We start from the raw sequence: 20,491 nt of genomic DNA on the forward strand, positions 1-20,491 counted from the left end.
AATTGTTCTCACTTTCATTTCTCTCCAGCAGCTCTGCCCATGTGTGAATGCTATATCAGATATAGACACAGACCAAGGTGTGTGTGTGAAGTTACTGAGTGACTGATGATCTGTTATCACCGGGGTGGAAATACAGGGAACCATTTTCCTCCTGTTTCTGTTCATTTTTAGTAAGAGTCAGAAATGAGCGTACAAATGGCCTCTTGAAGATGACACTGACACATATTTCTCTCTCTTGTGGTTGGAAATATTAATGTCAGAACAGCCAGACAAGTTCTTCTTGTAGCCTCTCTTCAACTCTCCTCCTCTCCTGATCGTTCTCTCCCGTCCTCTGTCCTTTTTCATCCACTCTGATACAACACCTGTCTTTTGTGATCTCCCTGCTGCTCTCTGTAAACCACCACTCTCTCTTTGTGCTCAAACACCTTCAACACCGAGCTATCCTTCCATCCCTGAGCGCTCTACAAAGACCTTTACACCTCCTCCAGACAAACACATCCTCACTCATGCAAACCCACTTTAACGCCTCCAGCTCATCTTTCACTTATTGTCGAGAGAACCAGGAAAGTCATTTAGGCATCAAGTGAGAGACGTGTGTTAGAATGACAGCATGTTGTCACTCACATTATCATGTTAACCCTCTGATGCAAACCATATTCAAAACTTAAATGTACAACATGTCAAACATTTAGACTCTTTTTATTATTATAATATTCATGTGTTGTTTACACAAATTAAAACAAGGGGCTAACCCCTTCTCCCCCAGGTGACTGCATGTCCAAAACAAAGCTGCAGAAGTGCCCTCTTGGACGCCCTATGGTGCATCAAACATAATAATGAACTGCCCTCTATGGTGGCACAACGTAAAAGAAGATGTGATGAAGGCTCTGCTGACAGCCCTTATAACAGAGAAAACACATGATCAGAAAATGTTCTGCACACTGCTGCTCGACTGCAAGCAGCTGGAGGCATTTCTGTTTTCTGTTCTCTCATTAATGATATTTAGTGTCAACCAGCAGTTCTACAGGCCGCTCTCTTGGGTTGCTCAGTCACATAAATGTCACCAGCCTTTGGCATCCACTGTGTTCTCCTAGTAGACGAATATGTGGCATGTTGGACAAGTGTCTGTGTGAAGGTGTTTGTGTTTGTGCCAAAAGGTGCTGCCAAGTGGAGTGTTGTACAGCTGTAAGGTTCAGACTAGGTTATGAGGAAGAATGGTTATTGGTCTTATTGGCAGAAAGGAAAGTGGCAGTGGGCGTGGCCTTCAACAAAAAAGGTCAATAACTTGTTAAACCGATCCATTCTAAAACACTTCTGATACTCCTCTCCTTCCCTCTTGGTGCTAGCTCTTTATTCGAACACAGTGTCAGTTTGAATTTATGTATACTATACTATATATGAATGACAGAATAAAAACTCTGCACATGTGCTGAGGTGAAAATTACAGTAAAACTGACAAATATGGAACTTGTGACAAAAACATTGCTGGGTCATTTTTGAGTCATTGATTTTTAGTATCATATAAAAACGTTTTTAAGGTTAAAAGAAGAAAGAAAACTAAATTAAGTGTTTTTGATATTTTAAAACAACAGCAGGAATTCACATTGACCAGTAAATGCATCATGAAGCCAAACCATTTGCTTCAGTCACGTTTTACCCATGTTGAGCATCAGATGTAAGGTCTGATGAGATTGTCAGCAGCTGCTTAAAAGGATAAATGTCCTGAGGATTGCAAATCTGTGCTGCAGTCATACAATACTCTTACTGTTAATAAATGACCAAATGTTACTTTTAACATCAAAACTCCATAAACTTGTTGCATTGTTCACTCCTCATCTAGCCTTTGTAATCGTCTGACTCTTTAACTCCTAATGTGGCTCTAAGGAGTGCTCATACTTGACTGTGTCCAACATCTTTGGTCACCACTTACCGTAAAGTGTTGGAACACAATTTCATACTTTTACTTTTGATGTGACTTTGACTTATTTATAAAGTCTTTACTTTTTTCTCGTTGCTTGTATTCTTTACTTTCCAATTGTTTAAAGTGCATCAATTAAAATGCACATGTTATCAACATGTGACAGGTGGACCAGAGTGCAGGTGTGTTGACATGTTATTGTGACAGTGTTCATCCTGTAGAAATCACGTCTAAGCTTCTGCCAGCCTCATCTCATCTGTAAACTCTCGTCCCACTGATGCAGGTTTTCACTGAGTTAATGAGGCGGCTTCATGTGCTGATGCATGTGAAAGTGGCCTCCCTTCAGATTGCTTTCCTTTATTGCACCCACCCCCCCTCCGACGCCCCCCCCTTACCAGAAATCATATTAGCTAAACCAATCTCATTTGAAACATGCCATTCATTTATTTAGCCCCCTTGCTCGATGGCTGGAGCACATGCTCGGGACTTTCTGTCAGATTATGGCTGAGTGAGAGAGAGAGTGAAAGTGATGCAGGAGGAGGAAACAGAAAAGGAAAGGATGAGACGGCTGTGATTCTATCATCCAACTAGTGATACATTTATTGATATAGAAACAAAGCAATGCAGCTATATTTAATATCAGATCAATACAGCACGCACACTGTCAGAGTTCAGTCCGTGTTAATTGATAATCATTGCTAACACAGTCCACTGTCAGAGCTGAGTCTGCCTGTGAGTCTGAGGTGATTACTGCACCGTGGCTGAGGTGACGACCGGGGAAACAAGAGGGCAGATGCTGATCTGAGCTCTCCTTGTTATTGTCTGTGTCTTCCACACCGGCTGCCTTTATCTCTGCCCGTCAGGAGCACCAACACCAGTCCAGTTATTACTGCCTCAGCAGGCCGGATCAGATCAAAGACGATGTCATGACTGAGCTCTTCTAAGGACTGCTGCATGGTTTGTCATGTCATTATCCTCCTGTTAACGCTCACTTTCTTTCCTTCATCCTTTACACGTCTCTCACAGCTCCAGAACAAGAACAGCCTCCAATTACCCAGCGTTGGTCTTTCGCTGAACAGCAATGTTTCTTTCTCCACCTTTTTTGTGCTGCTGGTGTTTTACTTCAGATCTGCCTGTTCTTGCCATCCTCGTCTTCTTTTTCCCAACATAAAATATTCTGCTGCATCTGTGCCAGTGGTTTGAACCAGAGCAATTTGTCATGTGAGAAAAGAACTGAACTGAACTGAACGCTGCTCATGCACTTTATGGTAACTTCATGTGACAGAGGAGGAGGAGAGCAACAGTGTGTCAGTTTACTGGAAGATGAAGAGGAGGTCATGGTTGTCCTGCGCCTGTATAGCCTCCGACAGACTGTGACCACCAGTAATGGGAGTGATAGGAGAGAAGAAAGGGTGGAGCAGAGGGGGCATGGAGGCTGCAGAGATTGGAGACCTTTTAAAACCACAGGTGTGGGGAAATGACAACAATTGTTGGCAGAGGAGCTTGCTCCAGAGAGAGTCCTGATGTTTGGACATTAAGGTGTAAAACAAATGCATCATGTAAGACTACTCGCTTATTCAACATGAACTCCCATGGTGGTTAAACCCACTTTCACAGAGGTTAACTTGAGCCTGTTATCCCTGACTCCTGATTATTTATTTATTTAAAAGCGTTTCAGTTGACTTTAATATTTACTGTCCAAAATGAAGAAGGTCCAAAACTAATGAGAATTTCTTTGCAAATCAAATTTTGTGAAAACAGTGGAAGTCAGCTTTTCTCCAGACCGGGACCACCCGCCACATTTTAGTGCTTTTATATTAGTAAAGCATGTTGTTACGCGGCTACACTAAACCAGACTCGTTGGTTCCTATAGTTAGCTAAGGTTAGCAAGCCCGTAACCGAGTGCCTGTCCCTGCGTGTTGCATTAGACTGGGACATGTGACCTACACTTCCCTTGGTGAATGGAAACGTTCCTGTCTGGGGGTTATTTGCATTTGACTCACCACCAGGCCCCCGTTCGTATTCCCCACGACCTGCTCCCCTGGCCGGGCGACTCCTCTGAACACCCGTTGGGTGCAGTTCCGTCGGTCCAGTTGGTCAGTCCCTTCTTGTTTGTTGTTCAGTTTTTAAAGGTGTTTAAATAACCGTGTGTGGTGGTGGGGTGTGTGCCAAAGTCCGCTTTCTCCGTCTTTGTTTCCAGAGATTTGCCTTCTGCGTCTTTTTGCTCTCCGTCCAGCAATCACGCCAAAACTCGCTCCCTCCAGGTGCGACTGAAATCAGTTAATGAGTCAAAGTCACCACGTGTGACGTCAGTTCTGACCCTGCCTCCTACCTACCTAAACCACACCTCTGTACATAAGAGCTTCATCAATAACCCACTACAACATAATCTTTAATTCAGGAGCTATTGTCCTTTGTGTGTTTGAGAGAGACGATGAGTGTTTGAAGAGTTTGTGTGTGACCTCTGAGAGACCCTTAAAGCGACGCCTCACTTCACGTCTTTCTTCTGACATGTTTGTGTTTCAAAAAGAAAAAGAGTGTAAAAGAGACCACGTGTGTTTTCTGATGTTGTGAGCTGGTGACAGCTCCACTGTCATCTGGTTTTAATGTTTTTGTGTTCCAGGGTGAAGCTGAAGGACGGCGTGGCGCTCCTGGGAGCCAGAGCCAGTAACCCTGTCGTGTGGACGGTGAGCCAGGATGTGAGAAGTGAAGGTCACAGGGTCGTCACCCTCCACTGTCGGAGGAAGGAGAACACTTTCAGTCAAAGGTGCGTCTGACTCCCTCCTTCTATAATCAGTGTGTGAATGAAATATGAAGTGAACAACCTGCTGAACAACAGAAAGCAGCAGCGTACTTGTTCATTTCTTTGACAGCTGTCAGTAGAGAGCGATTGCAGAGAGTGAGAATGAACGAGGACCTGACTCAGCATCTGAATAATCCTCCTCCTTGGCTCTGACATTCTTCAGGGAACACAGTGATGGCTCTGGCTTGCACTTAAAGGATGAGTTTGTAAAAGTTCTTTATTTTTCACATTGTCAACAATAGATAGATCCTTCTAACCAGTGTTTCCCTTTGACAAATCCTGATAAAGCACTCTGTGTACTGGACTGCCATTGTTGTCCCACATACACTTATAAACACTCCATTTAGTCACTGTTTCACTGGCTGACATGTTCATTCACTACAATGAGGATGGACATTAATTTATGTTGTCAATCCCACACATACACTATACTCAGCAGGACACCAAATGCACGTTGGAAAATAGTCCTAAAATTGAAACATCTGCTGGAGGAAGTTTGCTACAGAGTGTGAAAGGAAATGATTTGACCGTCCTTTAAAAATGACAGATAATATTTTTGGCACAAATCATATTTACAAATATCTATCAACAAACATAGTTTGCTGTTGTTTTGTGTCTGATTGTGAAGAGGAGCTGTGTGCACCTCCTCTCTCTGCTGCGCTCTCAGGAATCAGTTGAGTGCTCACCGACGGATCTCATCTCCATGCACAGATCGATGATGAGCAGGGAGCGGAGGGGGCAGCTCTTTGAACAGTTTGTTGTAAAGTCCAGACTCGACAGGTGTTTACTAGTTTAACTGTCTGTAACGCAGCTTCATTGTTTTAAACGAGCGTGCAACAGCAGCTCGTCCATACAATAATCCCCGTCATGTGTAACAGCTGCAGAACGTCTGCCAGCGTCTGTGCCCGTGCGCCGGGGTTGAGCCATTAATGTTTTTTTTACTCTATATCTGTTATAGTCCGTGTGTGTGTGTGTGTCATTATACAGTATTTGACATTCAGCTCAACAGCTAAACAGTTTAAAGCAAAGACAAAGTATCTGCACACAGGAAGTGACATGCTGGCTGGGCTGTTATTTCCTGCTGGGTGTCAAGGTGACGACAGTGATGAATGACAAGTCGTCCATCATTTACATGCGTCTCTTTCACAGCCTGCTGAGGAGGAGGCACATTGATTTATACAGCGACTACCAAAATCAAGGTCACACATGTTGGTTGGGTATCACGTCCTGTAATTCTGCGCTCCACAAAAGATGACCTTGAAGTATTGAGATGATGATGAAACACCTGCAGTGACCCTGTGCTTTTAGGTTTCTGTAGCTCACATACCAAACGGAAGAACTGCAGCACTTCAGAGAATAAAAAGCTTCATTAGAAGTCAAAATCTGACCATCACCAAAATACTGAACTTTAATTTAGAGAAGGTCTTTGATGATGTTAAACAGGAACATAGAAAGCAGCAGTCGAGGTCTTTTCAGTTGTTGAATTCGTCAAAAGTGCATAAAAAATACACAACAATGTTTTCTTTGCAGTTTCATCAGCAGCAGTTTTGTCCTCATGAAGCCTTGTGTGAACTCTTCTCACAACACCTGATTGGACAAATTCACTGCTTGATGGACTTTATCTGTGTCCCAGTTCAGAAATATAAAGCAGAGTGAGACCTCCGACTCTTAAATCGTCCCCTGAAATCAGTTTTTGAATCACTTTGAGAAAAGAAATTCGGCCTTGCAGCTGCAGAAGCTGCTTCATTTATGAGAGCTGAGGTGAAAAGTCATCATCTATCAGAGCTCTCTGATTGGTCAAGCATCCAGCTGGCTCAGCTCTGTTTATTATCTTTTGTTATTTTCCAGCTGGAACAAATATTCATCCTGTGACAGTTAGGCTGGAGTGAAGCCTGAAAGCCCTGACAGCATATTTTCAAAGTGGACTAAATTTGGCTCCCTGGTACCTGCAGATATCTCCTCTGTGACATACTTCCTCCTGCTCGCCAGTTAAAGGTCCTTACTCAGACTCATTCATTCTATTGCTGCCCTTTGTGCAGCAGACAGACCATCAGTCAGGTTAAGTACACAAAGATCTCCATTAGCCACATTTTGAATGAGGCTGATGGAAATCTGTGGAGCCGAGGAGGCTGAAAAGACAAGAGCCCTAAAACACTGAGTTTGTCCTCGTGTCAGCTGAAGCTCACTTTGCTGATCACTAAATCAGCTTCACTGCCAGAACAGGAAAGATGAACAGTGGGAGCAGGAAGTGTCTCCTCAGGCTCGTGGTAGAAAGTGTGACATCACAGCTGATAATGTGAACACCAGGTGACTCAGCCAGATGGTTAAACTCCCAACAGCCAATCAGGAGAGTCGATAGACTGCGGGCATGAAGACTTAGATAGATGTAACCTTGGATGGAAATGTGCACAGACAAGATGAGCACTTAGAGGAGCTCAGAAACACTCATGTGTCCCAGGTGTGTCTATGTTGTGTGTGACGCTTCAGAAATATACTTTAGCACATCGTTCATGTTCACTGTTCTGATCTCATGTGCTCTGGAGAAACTGAGGCAGCATGGGAGTTTATGTGTGAAAAGTAGAGGTAGCAGAGAAGAGGTGAAAAAGTTTAAGAGGACAGAGCATGGGAAGTGATAATATAGTTAATTTGTCTGCAGTCTAGAAGTACATGCTGCCACAGTCTGTGGTGTCCTCTTTTAATCTCCATGAATATCTGTCCTTGGTTCATTCTAAAGAGGAAAATAACACAGAAACTGCAGCAGGCAGACGTCTGAAGTCCATAAACACCTCGATAAGAGCAGCGTGATGCAAACCAGCAACACTGATTTTATTTGAGATAAAGTAGCTGATTGGTCTTTGTAGCATTTAAAGCTAAAATCCACCTTTCACTTTAAAACAGTGTGTTCATGTCTGTGTGTACTTATTGTGTGAAACATAGTTTCTCCCTCTCCCACAGCTGTACTCATAGCAGCAGCTTCTGTATGCAAAGCTCGGAAAGCACACTCAATATTTCCACACATGCTGAACAGTATGTACGGCAGCCTGCATGGGTCACATCTTTAGCTGTTTGAGTTTCAATAGCAGGCTGTGAGTTTGTCTGCTAGCAAAACTTTTATTCTGTTTGTAGATAAACTGAAGCCAGAATGTAAAATTACTCTCATCATAAGTTTTCAACATGTTTTGGACTCTTTGAGCATCAGGCTTAGGGGGCCCAAAAAAGCACTTTTTGGGCAATAAGCTTTCATGAAATACATCTTTTATGAACAATAAACTCAACTCAGAACCTCAAACCATCGAGTTTCATTCGGCCTCTTAACACAAGAGAGCAGCTACAAATAGAAAACTAGGTTCTTAGAGAGTGTAAATATTAGCTGAGTCTCGTCTGTGTGTGTACACACAGCCACAAGGTGTCTGACAGAAACACGCAGGATCATGAAGCATGTCACCACGTTCAGTGTGTCTGCTGCTGCTGAGAGGACTCCTGCTGTGAGAGAGTGGGAGACAGGCTCACTCGAAAAGACTGACAAGACAGCCTCACAACACCTACACAATGATGCAAGCCTGGAAACACAAGTTCTGTAAACAACACTGTAGTGTAACGTCTGAGTGACAACACAACAAGACACCAGGATGAATGCAGTTATATTTAAGCCAGCAGTGTGTGCTTTATAGTGTGTGTTTCATCATGTTTGCACTTATTGCAGCTGCAGTGAAATGTATTTTAGGGATTCAAACAAAGAGAAGGAAAGTTTCATGAAGAGTCTGAGAGCTGATCCTTTGATGAGGAACGTGTGCTCACTGCTCCGGTGTGAAAATAGGTTAAAGATTAAACAGTTTTCCAACAGTTGGTGAAATCATGTTTTAAATCCTAGTAACTTTGATGATCCTCTTACTTTCATACAGCTTCACCATCAGGCCAAATTTGATTTCATCCAAGACATTTCCATGACCCCTGTCACAGTTCTGCTTCACAGCTCACCCACCCTCTCCCTGTAATTTTCCACTCACCCCTCCTCTGCTTGCCTGCCACGCCCACCTCGTCAACTCACTCAGTCTACCTGGGCATATAGCTGCTTCTGATCAGTAATCAAGCCAGAATATATCCTCTCCTGATCTCACACTTGCCAGATTGTTCTTTGACACTCTTGCAAAACTTTCCAGCACTCTTCCTTGGACTGATTACCCGTTGCCGACCCTGCTTGCCTCTGACCATCAAACCTCGCTGCTATCCCAGAAAATGCCTCAGCCTTCTGTCCCCAACCACAAGTTTTGCCTCTGCGTCCTTGGCTTCTGTCTGCCTCTTCCCTGGGCTGTTTGGCTTTTTCCAGTGTCAGCTCTACCGTGTGAGTTCACCTCACATTTGCTACGGAGTGTATATCCCTTCCTGCTGGCTTACCAACCCTTCTCCTTGTTCTGACCTGCCTTCTGCTTCGCCCTAATTGGATTGTCTGTTCTTACAGACCACTTACCTGGTTCTGAACCTGTTGCTCCCTCAACCATGTCCCCCCTGCCGGCAGGGTTCAGGCCCAAGCCTCCCGACTGTTACAGAGACTGTAACACCATTTAGCCAAGTTTTTGAACTGAACTTTGTAAATACTTACCTGAACCTGCCGAATCCCCGTTTAAAAGACATTACAAAAGTTTCCTGAGGTAACATATGCTCCATTTGGGTCTTTACACCGCCCGTTCCAGAACTCCTGTTGTACACTTTGTACATTGGCCTGTTTAGGGCTAATGTTAATCTTGTTCTAATGAGAAACTGTTAGCATGCTAACAGGCTAAACTAGCACGATGACATTTAATACCGCCTGTGAAACTTAAACATATTAACACTGTAAATATAGGCATGTTTGTGAGCATGTTGACACTAGCATTTAGCTCACAACATCACTGCGCCAAAGTACAGCCACAGACAACCGACATGGCTGTGAAATATTGAAGTGAATTCGAAATACGTCTCCACACCATGAAACTGAATAATTAGCTGCTGTAGCTAACAAGTCCCCATTAGCTGGTGTAGGCTGCTAATGTAGCGTTGTAGCGTGTAGCAGCCCCTGTAGAGTCGACACCTGTGTGACTGTGTGACTGTCCAAAGAACGCATAGCAGTAAACAAAGGACGCTCACAGTCCACCAACAACTAGTTCACGTTTGTAACAGCTGCTCTGTTACACCTGCTACATTTCAGGTGCGACGAGTGAAAGTGTAAACTCGTACTTATCAGATTGTTGACGCACTAAAGCCCTGCGCGAGCTAAATAACAGAAGCGTGAGTGCGCCGATGGTGGTCAGCGAGGGTCAATTATTTACGGACACACGCCAGCATCGTGCAGAGTCGTTGCAAAACAAAACTTAGTCAACAACTTAAAGTATGTTTTGTAGTAATGGGAGCACCCGTCCCTGGCGCCCGACCTCATTTATTTTAGTCGCCAAATTAGATTTTTACCCGCATTTGGCGAGTGGCGGGTGCTAATTTTGGACCCTGCACCTACCTAAACAATTGTTGTAGACCAAGTACACCCCTTCATGGAAATGGTTATCCGTAATGCCAGTGGCTTCTTTCAGCAGGATAATACACTGCCACTCTGCAGAAATGGTTCGGAAATTGTTTGAGGAACACGACAACGACTTCAAGGTGTTGACTTGGCCTCCAAAGTTCCCAGATCTTAATCCAATCAAGCATCGGTGGGATGTGCTGGACAAATTATTGCGATCCATGGAGACCCCACTATTAAAGGACTTAAAGGACCTGCTGCTAACGTCTTGGTGCCAGATACCTCACCTTCAGAGGTCCAGTGGAGTCCATGCCTCGACGGGTCAGGGCTGTTAAAAGCGGGACTTACAAAGTGTTGGGCACGTGGTCATAATGTTATGGCTGATCGGTGTGTATTACATATTATGTTCAATCAGGTGTAGGTAACTTGAGGTCCCAGCAGTGTGAAAACCCCAGTCTGTGCCTTATTCATGATCTCATCCTGCATGTTAAAGTGGCCATGAAACAGCGTGTACATTTTAACCCCATGTGATTGATTGTTCTCATGATACGGTAATAACAGCCTGAGGCCTTGTATGAGGAGCAATCTCCTCCTGCTGTCATCACTTCTCCACCCGTCTCCATGACAGCTTCTGTCTCTCTCTCCACCCGTCTCCATGACAGCTTCTGTCTCTCTCTCCTACGGTCTCCATTACAGCTTCTGTCTCTCTCTCCTACGGTCTCCATGACAGCTTCTGTCTCTCTCTCCACCCGTCTCCATGACAGCTTCTGTCTCTCTCTCCACCCGTCACATGAAATGTGCGACATGTGGCTTCTCTTATGGAAATCCTGTCATTAGAAAATAATTTTTCATTCACATATGATTAGTTATTATGAGCATGAGTGTCGCCCTGCAGCAGATATGAACACATTCTCATATTACATTCGAACATATGGAATATAATCATCATGTTACATCCAGGCAGACATGCATACATGAGGCTGAATACAGAATGGTTTGTTCATTCAGTGCTGACATGTGACTACACCCCATGAACTGAGTCCATGCACATGTACATTGTTTGGGTTGGTGAATATGTGTCTGTAAGGCAGCTTTACTTCATGCTGTGGAGTCGTTAGGAGCCGGATTCATTGACAGAACAATGGTGAGTGAAGATTGAATGAGAAAGGAGTTCGATATTCAGTCCTCTTCAGTTCGGGGGGAGAGGTCAGAGGGTCTCGTGCTGTTCTCTCTGATTGCACCAAGCTTAACTCAAACAATGAATGAACACATACAATCAATGGGCAGACCACGCACGACCAGCAGGACTGCATTTACAACCAGAGTTAAATCAAAGGTCCCTTCAGTTCAATCTGATTCCAATGGGTTCTCCATGCATCAGCGCGATGCAGGGATGTTAATCACCTGCCTGCTGAGTGTGTGTGTGTGTGTGCACATATGCACCTTTTTATGTGTGTTTGATTAAGTGGGAAATGAAAGAACAGACTCGCATTAGTTTGAGGCCTGCAGAACGTGGCAGTTTTGTTCTGTGTTGTAATCTCTTTAATTAAAACTGGTTTAAAACGGGCACTCTAGCACAAAACAGAGAGAGATTAATACTGTGTGTGTGTGTGTGTGTGTGTGTATGTGTGTGTGTGTGTGCGTGTGTGTGTGCGTGTGTGTGAAAAGATTTTAAAGAAAGCAGAGTAATTGAGGGATACGTCTCGTTTGTGTGTTTGTGAAAAATTTGGTCTGAAAAATATTTGCGTTAAATCCTTTGAAGTAATCATCCAGACATCTTCTCCTTTGTTTACAGCTCCGGGTCACTAATGCATTTGTGAGATGCTCTCTTCTCGCTGCCTCTCTTACATTAAAATATATTCCCACAGCCGTCTGTCACAGGCAGTGATCGTTTGATGAATCAGCGATATTGATCGTATGTAATTTAATTTGCATGAGTGGCATGAGTCCTACGTGTTGCTGGGCGTTCTCATGCTTTGTGCAATCATAAATGCTCCACAGAGGACACAGCCTCCTGAGTCTAACAGAGTAATCCAGCAAAATAAAACAGTCTTATTTATTCCCTCGATCCGGTCGTCATTAATGGAAATCAAAATGGACGTGATGCCACTAATGAGCTGTGATTAATTTAATCTCAGGGGATTGATTTATAGCACATCCTCCTACTCAGAGATGCGCTCTGTGTTCTCCTCCATCTTGCCTTCTTCCTCAACAACTTGAGTAATGAATTAGATATTTACTGTGGATTGTAACACATCCTTGACCTGCATTTTATCAGTGAACTAGTGAATCTGCGTCTGAAGATGATTGATCCCTCTGGGACTGTGAATCCAGCCTGGGCTCTGTGGTGAATCCAGGTAATGCAGCTGAAGACGCTGACACATGAAATCAGCTGTGAACTAACAGGAGGTTCACTTCTTCACGTCGCTCTGTTGTGTTCAGGGGCTGCACTTCTCAGCAGGCCAAAGTCATTCTTGTTTTTGATTAAGTATTTATTTTCTTTGTGAAGAGCTTATTTTCAGAAATTTGTCATATTAATAATTCCAAGTAAAATGAAGCAAACTCTCCTCTCCTCCTACCAAAGCTCTGTATTTCCTTAATCAGACTTCTATCAGCTACCAAAGCCAGCGCTGGTGGCGAGTTGCCCACAGACTGGTTGGAGATTGGCCATGGAGCCTGCTGGTGTTGATAAGGCAGCCTATTGGCCTTAGGACCCTGAGCTCAGACCCTCTGATCAACTTCATCTTCTAATACAGGGTGGAGGAGGAGGAGGAGGAGGAGGAGGAGGAGGAGGAGGAGGAGGAGGAGGAGGAGGAGGAGGAGGAGGAGGAGGAGGAGGAGGAGGAGGAGGAGGAGGAGGAGGAGGAGGAGGAGGAGGAGGAGGAGGAGGAGGAGGAGGAGGAGGAGGTTCTGTTTACTTGACAGATTAATGAGACGAGGGAGCAGAAGTAAGGGTTCAGGCCAGCGAGGGGTCATGGTGGGGTCACATTCTTATTAACCCTGTCAACATACACCGATCTAATAAACTGAACCAAGGAGCAGTGTGTGTGTTTGTTTAGGTGTGTGTCGGGGCGTGCACATGCATGCGGGTTTATTTCCTGATTCTGTGTGTGTGTGTGTGTGTGTGAGAGAGAGAGAGAGAGAGAGAGAGAGGGAGATTTGTTGCCTGAAATCATGAGTGAGAAAACTCGATTACTTCAAGGTGACCTGATGTTGTCGCGCCTGCATATAAAAACGTGCGTTGCATAGATGCGTATCAAAGCCTAAAATATAACCAAGACTCCAAACCAAAGTATGCTCACTACTTAGTGACACTTAGAGAAACTTGTGAGGCTTATTTCAACATTTTAATGAAACAAGAAGCAAAAAACTGCAAAATCTTCCACTGAGGGGAATTAGTGCTGCTGTCATATCGGTTTACTCTGCCAGAAACTGAAGAAAGAATAAGATAGTGTGACATCTAAAAGTGTAACACTGACCCACAACACAATGACAGCGACACCGCCTCGGCCACTTTTACACCTGGTTAGATCTCTGGTGGCAAAAAGACGGCGGACAGAAAGAAAAGGAAAAGCTCAAAGTGTATCAGGCACAGAGAAGCACAGCAGTGGCACCACAGACACTTTAATGTGAACACAGTGAATCACACTTTGCTTTCAGACATTTCTAAATACTTGGCTGGATTCTCAGAAACAAAGAGCTCTTGTCAGACATAAATACAACGTGGTGTCACAAACTCGCTTACTGCTCTTTCATTTATCTATTCAGCACTTTTCACAGTTTTATCTCCTTGTACATCATTTTTTTAACGTGCAGTCAGAGGATCCTGTTTGTAACATTTCACAGTAATGCAACAAAGCAGAAATGTGTAATTGATGGTTTTAACCTTGAATTTATTCAGGGTAGATTTGCTGAGCAATAATTCTGTGCAATAGCTTTGCAGCAACCAGGAAAGATAAATATAATTTGACAGAAGCTTGAATCTCTCCTCAGATATCGGTGAGACAGAGTTACACTGAAGGTCACATGTGACATGTTTCCTAGAAGGCCTGTCCTGGGATCAGAGCTGTGGTAGAGCTGAGACAATCACACATGGACTGCGTCCCCTGGTGAGAGATCTCTCTGTAAATCTGAACACATCCACAAACATGCAGTTTAAAGGAATCATTGTCAAAACTGCTGCCAAGATTTCACTTCAGCTTTAACAGGATCACACTTTGCTGCCCGCGGCCCGAGGATCTGCATCTCACTGGCTCTCACACTCAGTCATGGTTGTTGCCACACGTCAGCCTGTGTGTTTGTATATTTGGCTCCTTCATCAGTCTCAATCAGTGTTTCTCCATCACAGCCCCTGAGGAACATGCCGAATAATTCTGCAGTGCTAATGTAGAATTAATGCAGAATGGCAAGACCCTCAATAAAAGCAAACACTTTAGTGTCTGATTTAGAAAGATTCAGAAGCTGTTTCAGAGTTCGACCTTATATGGACTTCCTGGTCGGCGTCCTGTGTGGCCTTCTCTGTGAGACTTTACAAAAGAACAGATTCATTGACGTCCCTTTGAGAGCAGAAGAGGAAGACAAGTGAAATGAGGAGGGAAGGGGCGATTACATGGAAAATGTCCTCTGTTCCCACAACGATGTGGCACATTTGGAGATAGATGGACCCAAACCAAGAAAAAAGATGGAGACATGAATGATGGGGGAGGAGCAGTGAGCCCAGAGGAAAAAGAAATATGAAGAGATAGAAACATAAAAGGAAACCCAGCATGTTGGATCAAATAGAAACCTCTCAGGCCGCACAACACAAAGCCTGAATCATGAAGTTCAACAGCAGCAGGCGGCAACAGAGAGGCAAATGATGAAACGGACAACCTCATCTAATCCCTCGTCATCATTGTGAACATGTGTGAGTAACAAGGAAAGGAAGAAGAGTGATTTCTGGTGGAGAGTTTACACTCCAAGGGGAGATTAGTCACACTGAGTTGATCTTATTGTCCAGGATAAGAGGACGAGCAGCAGAGCCCTCTGGAGAATTTTACTCTCCGACAGCTCACACAAATCAATACAGGGATGAAGACGGCCTTCATACAATCACTGATCGTGTTGCTTTGTGAGCTCTTAAACACAGCTCGCAACTAAAAGCCGCTCATTAAAAGCAGTTTAACAAGCAGGAGTTAAAAGGTGATGGTGGCGGCATGGGGTGGCTGTCAGGCAGATGTGTCGTCGTCTCTCAGCACCTTCATCTTTAAGGAATTTACTCATCTGAGAAATGATTCTGTATATCCAGAGAGACTGGAGGAACACGCCTCAGATCACATCTGACTGTGACTTCTGTCGCCTCTACAAACGATGTAATCCCGTACTTGAAGCTGACTCAGAAGTAAAACACTTCAAAGGGTTTCTACAGGTTTCAGAGGTTAGAAGGTAAAAATGATGAGATCATTAAAGTCATCAGGGTTCATCCTGAGGGGAGCATGAACGTCTCCATGTCGTTTGGCACAAATCAGTCGAGTCGAATTAAAGATGTTTCACAGAATACGTGAAAACAGACCTGATCAGGGCGTCGACACACTTAGGATTCAACCTCTGGGCACCATGATTGTGTTTCCGTTTCATCCAAATTATTAATCATTTATTGCCATCGATCATATCGCTCTTGAGGTATTTCAGTCAGGACTAAACAGACTAACATGAGACACATGAAACATGAAACATTCCCTGATTTATGTTTCTGAGACCTTTTTATACAACGACATGCAAAACTAATTTAATACATAACATTTAAACTGATGTTGATCAAATGGGTGAAACAACATCTTCTTCCTGCTCCTGATCTCACTCAGATTCAGCTCCAAAGATGAGCTCCTGCAGAGTCTGTTTCTGCACGTTAACATGTTGACAGTTTGTTTTTGCTGTTGGTGTTTTGTGAGCTGCTTTTAAGGCTCTGATTGGCTTTTGTTATGATGATGCTGCAGAGTGGTGACGCTGCCTTTTGATTGGCTGATGCAGGGAGCCACATCTGTTTCATGCAGGAAGCCTGAATCCTCTCATTTCACTGTCTGAGAGGAATTTAAGATAAATATGGCTCTGAGAAAGAAAACAACGAGGGAGGGGTTATTTCAGGAAATACTGTAGAAGACACAGACCAAAAAAAGGCTATTTGGGGGCAGAGACCCCCCATTGAACCCCGTCTGCACTGCACAGGCCTCCTGTTACCACACAGTAATGTGTACTGACAGGGACAGGGCTGTCGTGGTGGCTTTGATAGATCCTGGGGGAAATCTCCCGCAGACATAAACTGGTTGTTTTACGTTTCATCTGCTTCTTGACACGGTTTCATTTTATGATCTCTTTCATTATCTGTCTGTCACACGTCAAAGTTTATCGCTCCATAAACACATCCATTCCACACAGATGAAGCAGGCGTCACTGGAAGGAAAACCAGCCGCCCCCCAGACAGCACAAGGTTAGGACTGTAGTGCAAAGTGTTTTATGAGCGCTGTGCGTTTATCACTAACAACTGTGACGTGGCTCACTGAGACGTCTTCAGGGAAGAATTTAGCAGTTTAAGTTGTTTCATGATTAATAAATTACAATAACTCACACATACTTTGAGCTATTTTTACACCTTTTGTTTAATTCTGTTACCGTTTTACAACCTCTGTGTCTTCCTCTGTCGCTGTTTCCTGCTCATCGACCCTCAGAGCCCCACAGGGCCTCCAATGGCCCTGCTGGCCTCTAACAACCGTCTCCAAACTATCTCAGCTGATTCCAGGTCTGCTGCTCAGCGTGACGAGGAACAGAGTCGGGGCGAGTTCTCCTTGTTTCAACGGGATCTCATCAGCATCATCATCATCCAGTTTCCCTCCTGTTCCTCAAACCGATCAGCATCAAACGTGTTTCTGTTTGGAGAGACGTGAGCCGCACAGCTGGACAGGAAGTGGACTATAAATACTTCAAACAGCTGCTGAAGCAAATAACCCACAACAGCACATACAGAGCTCAGAGAGCAAGAAGGAGTTTTAATGCTATTTGAGCCTTACAGTCTTTAGTTGTACAAAACAGACCTCAGGCTGTTTATAGACAAAACATCAACATCAAATCTATAAAGCTGATTTATGATCTGATTTGTTTCATCTACAGAAACAATAGAAACAACATTTCTCTCCTGCAGCAGTGACTTCTGTCGTCACCCTGAGGTTTCCGCGGCGACCAGAGTTTCCAACACGTCACTGCGACCCTCAGGTGGTCGTCAATAATCGTTCCTTCTAGTGACTCCTTTAAAACTCTTTCACCTCACGCTCACATGTCTGTTAGCTTCTCTTCATGTTGCTCTTTATGAAAGAAGTTTGGAAGAAAACTTTTTAACAGCGACTGTAAACGTTTGTTTGTCCTCTTCAGGAAACACTGCGGGGTCAGTCAACATGGCGGCTATATTGGACCAAACGTTCCTCCAGATAACCTGAAACTCCCTGATACTAAATAAACTGACTGACAGCATGCAGGACTGCTGGTTCCTTCTCCATGTTTGGACCCTCTAATAACTACTGAGGAAGAGTTGATTGAACACTTTTGTCTCATATTTGACAAATAAGTTTCCACAGGAGAGGTCAGAGCAGGAGACGTTTCTGTGCAGCCGGACGGCCAGCAGGAGTTTCTGTCACAGCTTCCTTGTTGAATCACTGCTGGTTAATTTTCAGCTTCTTTTAACGCTGACTGACAAAACAAGTTGGACTTTTCGTCCAAGAAGTAAATCCCATCGTCTTCTTGCTCCATAACAAAGACAAATATCTCCACTCTCACCTGCATGGAGCTGTTTGAGGTGTTAATCTGAGTGCTCGCAAACACAAACTGTCTCCCTCCCTCTCCCTCTATTGTTGGACTCGCTGTCACTTCACTGTGTAGAAACAGATTCAGGTCTTTGATGCATCATTGTTGTCGCTGCTATCCAAATCACTGCTGTGCATGAAAGGAAACCTCTCGGGTCTCCAAAAGAGACGGCAGACTTTTCTTCCTGTACCTCTCTCAGAGCCAGATATCCACCGAGGTGTTACGAGTGAAAGAAGAAAACATGGCCGCGTGTTTGACAGAGCTTTTGTGTTCCTTAGCGACACTTTTATTTCCCTGTTTTCCAACAAAAGGAATTTCATTTTTTTGCTGTTGTGCCGCTTCTTTCCGCTCAGAGCTGCTTTGTTACGACAATGTCTGTGTTTGAAATGTATCTTATAGGATTGAAAGCGTGCGTGTGTTTTCCTCTGAGTGGATTCTTTCACCTTATTCTGTTTGTGCTTTCACACACAACAATACGACTGACAGATGGAGATACCTCAGAAGCCTCATCAAAATGACATGAGCGATTTTCCACCTCAAACTATGATACAGGAGCTTTGTCACTTTTAACTTTAGAGGCTTCTAAGATCCCAGAGGACATTTTGCTTTCAGCCTTTTAACCCTGTTTCCGCTCTGTGTTTTGTCTCTGTCTCTGCGTCCGTCTCTTCCTCTCACCTCTCAACAAGTCAGGGCAGGAGCAGTGACAGTCGCCGGTGAGTGTATTAAAGTGTATGTAAACGGGGCTGAGAAAAGGGCACACGGTGCAGTGATGAATCTAATGACACATGCAGGAAGTAGGCTGACCTCTCCGACCGTTGGGCTGAAGACATTCATCATCTCAAACACACACTGGGTGACGGGGTGAGAGGGTGAGAGGGAGAACTGTCCCCTATTGGAGCAACAGAACACAGCCGGTGAGCCAGAGGATGAAGATAAAGAGAGGGGGAGGAAAAAGGAACAGACATGAAAAAGACAAATAAAGACAGAAGAGAAAAACACAGACTGAATAAAGGAGTGAAGCAGAGTTGTATTGTCGTGTTCAGCACTAAAACTCTGATTGTTTGCAGCTTCATTGTAAAGCACAGCTGAAGTGTCTGCTGCAGATCATTGATGTGGCTGTAATTGTTCACCAGAAGCTTAAAGCACATCATCAGTGCAGTCACTAAACCTGCGCACAGCATGCTGTCAGGAGGGGATGATACCACACTACGGCTCTGTAGCAACTGTGCGAAACTGATGAATGGAGCTGAAACGAGGGATTTTTACATCCACATCAAGTGATGCAGCATCACACCTCAGTACACCTGTGTGATACCTGTGTAAACAGCTTCTACTGCTCGGCCAGATTCACACCAATATTCCCCTGTGATCACTCCGAGCCAAAGCTTCTCACTGGGATTTGGAAACATATGAAGTATAATTCAGAACATTACTCACTGAAACAGAAAAGCTTTTTCCTCCTGAGCCAGAATTACTATTCAAGCTGTTTTTTTATCCACTGATTTTCAGCTTCTAAAACTGTTCTCTACTTTTACCAGAGAGGATCCTTAAATCGGAGCTTAGAAGTGAGGCTCGCCTCTGAAGTGAGAACACATAAAGGGCCAGTTTTAAATACAAGCTTGACCAAAATATGTTGAAGGGAATCCTTGGCTCGTACCCCCAACACCCCCTCCTCATGCTCACTTTGGGCTCTCTCCAGCCTTCTTTTAATTCTTTGACGACCAAAAAACAAACATCCTGCTGAGCACACAAATAAAAGAGTAGAAAGAACTTTAAACTGAATTGGAACACAAAGGCTACATCTAGTTCCTCTTTGAGTTAAACTTGTGTATTTGCTGTCACCTAAAGATGTTGCACAACATGTGAGCCACTTCTAGTTCCCTGAGTGTGAATTGTATTTTCAGGACAGCGTGTGCGTCTGTGTGCGGTGGCTGGAAAAGGTGTTGCATCCAGTTCTGACTGTGACAAAGAACACCTGAGGGAGAGGCAGCAGCTCGCTCAAACCACAGCGCTGCAGCAAATCAAATAAGTTTGGAGGATTTTATTTAGCATTCATTGTTTTTCCTGCTTTGTTTGCATCTCCATCAGTTGGGAGGAAATCATTTGCTCGGCCCGGCAGTCTCTGCAAGAGAAGCTCCATATTGCAACAGGAAGAATAAATTGCTTTTTTTGCCAACATGGTGGTTCTGTGTGGATGTGAGAATGAATTTCAATGGTGCCGCGGCCCGCGGTTAGTTTCATATCAGACTGTGAGATGTGGGATGTGGTGATTAAACATCTGCATGTAATACAGCAGAGACATCCTCTACTAATAAATATTTGTTTTTCTTTTCAGCTGACTAAAACATACAATTCATTCTCAGCTGCTGTTTTCAGTCCTTTTTTCACAACACCAAACACTCCTGTTTATATATCATAAAGACCAGTTTCTCTTCTATTCTCTCTACAT

General features: G+C 44.0%; 1 pseudogene; it reads left to right on the top strand.

Moving 5' to 3' along the window:
• Positions 1–20,491, top strand: part of LOC138602369 (transmembrane protein 132C-like) — a 95,643-nt pseudogene that overhangs the window by 54,718 nt on the left and 20,434 nt on the right.

This window comes from Semicossyphus pulcher, unplaced genomic scaffold (genome assembly GCF_022749685.1).
Source record: "Semicossyphus pulcher isolate SPU_LCO1_2020_fin unplaced genomic scaffold, fSemPul1.0.p SCAF_22, whole genome shotgun sequence".
NCBI lineage: Eukaryota > Metazoa > Chordata > Actinopteri > Labriformes > Labridae > Semicossyphus > Semicossyphus pulcher.